Source organism: Dasypus novemcinctus, chromosome 16, assembly GCF_030445035.2.
Source record: "Dasypus novemcinctus isolate mDasNov1 chromosome 16, mDasNov1.1.hap2, whole genome shotgun sequence".
Taxonomy (NCBI): Eukaryota; Metazoa; Chordata; class Mammalia; order Cingulata; family Dasypodidae; genus Dasypus; species Dasypus novemcinctus.
This window is the reverse complement of record NC_080688.1, coordinates 78,147,072-78,149,917: the sequence shown is the minus strand read 5'-3', so window position 1 is coordinate 78,149,917 and position 2,846 is coordinate 78,147,072. Positions and strand designations below refer to the sequence as shown.

Genomic DNA, 2,846 nt, shown 5'->3' with positions numbered 1-2,846 from the left:
ATTCTGAATTAGCAAATTCTTATTTGTTAAAATGCAAAGCCCTTCTCAAGCCACAGACCAGGAGAAAATATGTGTAAAACTATATCGATTATGGGAAACAGCTGAGGCTCAAGCAACTGGGCTCCCATCTACCATATGCGAGGTCCAGGGTTCGAGTCCCGGGGCCTCCTGGCGAAGGCAAGTTGTCGTGTGCAGCGAGTTGGTCTGAGCAGAGAGCTGGCCCACATGGAGTATTGGCCCACACAGGCATGCTGGCCTGTGCAGGAGTCCTGACCTCTGCAAGCTGGCCTGAGTGAAGAGCTGGAACAAGCAAGATGATGCAACAAAAAGAGACACAGAAGAGAGACAATAAGAGATCCAGTAGACCAGGGAGATGAGGTGGTACAAGAGATTGAGTGCCTCTCTCCCACTCCAGAAGGTCCTAGGATCAGTTCCCAGTGCCACCTAAAGAGAAGACAAGCAGACACAGAAGAACGCCCAGCAAGTGAAACAGAGAACAGACAGCAGGGCTGGGGGCGGGGGAGGGGGGGGTGATAAATAAAATAAGTAAATCTTTTTAAAAAGCTATACTGCTTAAAGTATATATAAAGAAGTCTTATAATTCAATAATAAGTTAAACAACTTGATTAAAAATGGGTAGAAGCTGTGTAAACAATCGGGCAGTTTCTCAAAAAGTTAAACACAGAATTACATTATGACCTAGCAACTCCGTTACTTAGCACGTACCCAAAAGAATAAAAAACAGGTGTTCAAATACCTGTACACAAATGCTCATAGCACCATTATTCACCATAGTCAAAAGCCTAAATGGGTCAAGGAGGAAAGGGCAGAACTAGAGGCAGGGCCACCCTGGGGGATTCTCGGTCACAAAATATTAAAAGATAATTTTCAAAAAATGCACAACTCTCGTAAGGAAGAAAAATGACCTCATGTTAAAGACTTTTATTTTACTCATAATGAGAGAATCGGGCAGATGTCATAGCCAGTAAGGAATAAGATAAAGAATTGTTTAAAAAAGAGTAAAGGGGAGCCGGCGCCGTTATGGCGGCCTCCTTACGGGGTGTATCCCGGGGTCCGCTCTGGCTCGGGGTCCCCAGCCTCTGGCGCTGCCGGTCGCTCCGGGGTCTGTGCGCGCGCATGCGGCGACAGTCGGGTCGCGCGGTGTCCTCGCGGAGCGTGGCCGGGGTCAGCGGGCCCGGCGTCTCGGGCACTGACCTCTACTGCATGGAGTTGCTCCGGAGGTACAGGGGATTGAACCTGGGACCGCTGGCGCTCAATCACTGAACTATACCCACTCCCCAAAAACGAGATTAAGAAGGCTATTTATGCCCCCTGCTTCTACCTGCAGAATCCCGAAGCTCTGCTTTTGCACTGAGGGCCTTCAACGTGGAACCGGCTGAGGCTGGTTAAAGACACGATCTCTGAGAAAGCAATTGGACTGATGCGAATGCAGTTTTGGAAAGAAACTGTGGAAGATACATACTGTGACAATCCACCACATCAGCCTGTGGCCATTGAACTATGGAAGGCTATCAAAAGACATAATCTGACTAAAAGGTGGCTTATGAAAATCACTGATGAAAGAGAAAGAAATTTGGATGACAAAGCATATTGTAATATCAGGAACTGTAAACTTACGCTGAAAACACATAGAGCTCACGTCTTTATTTAACATTAGAAATACTGGGTATAAAGAATCTTCATGCAGATCATGCTGCAAGTCACGCTGGAAAAGCACAAGGCATTGTCACTCGCTTGAGAGCAACTCCCTATCATGGTAGCAGAAGAAAAGTGTTCCTTCCCATGGGTATTTATATACTGCATGGTGTTTCACAAGAGGATTTTCTACGGAAGAACCAAGATAAAAATGTGAGAGATGTAATATATGACATTGCCAGTCAGGCACGCTTGCATCTAAAACATGCTAGGTCCTTCCACAAAAAGGTTCCTGTGAAAGCATTTCCTCCTTTTCTTCAGACAGTTGCTCTAGAGGATTATTTAAGGAAAGTTCAACAAGTTGATTTTGATATATTCCACCCAAATTTACAGAAGAAGAATACGTTGCTTCCATTATCTTTGTATATTCAATCATGGAGGAAACAATATTAAAATAATTTTATGGCTCTCAAAAAAAAAAAAAAAGAGTAAAGGAATGTTGAAATGAATGTGCCGATGGAGGCAAAATTGGTTTCTCTACAGGAGAGGGCTTGTGGGGGTGATGGGCTGTGGATGTTCCTCCTCTACCAGATAGCATTCTTTTCCATGTATGTAGACAACAACTATTTTATATTGCTATCAGTTACCTATAATTTACCGAGTCGGAAAAAGCTTGCGAGAAAATGGAATAAAATCAGCGGATAGGATATACTACAGACAAGGCCAAAGTTTTCACTGAAGCACCAACTTTCCCCTCTCTGGGGATTCTGGAAAGGCCTCCATGAGCCACACTGGAAAAACAGCTGCCTTTGTGTTGCAGATTTTCCTGCTGATTTTCTGTCTCTCTCAGGTTCTACCTCTACTCTTGAATTTAACAGTACAGTAAAACTCCCTTTCTCCTGCAGAACTCATTTGTCAAAGGATACATGATTGGGATACAGATTTGTTTTTCTACATACCGTGAATAATGTTGCTGCCCCAAATAGCAAGTGACCTCTTGTGTACCAGTCATATCTATGCCGCTTCAGGACATCATCACACCTGTGAGAATGAGTGGGCAGAACTATCCCATTGCACCGTGCTCACTCAGGGTAAGCTTCTTACCTCTTGAAGCCATTCATTCCTCCATTCTCCTGGCTGCAAAGGCCAGAAGAGGGTAATAAGTCACACTAATATCCATACATTCATGG

The 2,846-nt window shown here is 44.4% G+C and overlaps 1 pseudogene; it reads left to right on the top strand.

The window, feature by feature from the left end:
• The first annotated feature begins 684 nt into the window (after positions 1-684).
• LOC105744714 (NADH dehydrogenase (ubiquinone) complex I, assembly factor 6-like) lies at positions 685-2,567 on the top strand (annotated as a pseudogene).
• Positions 2,568-2,846: the final 279 nt, after the last annotated feature.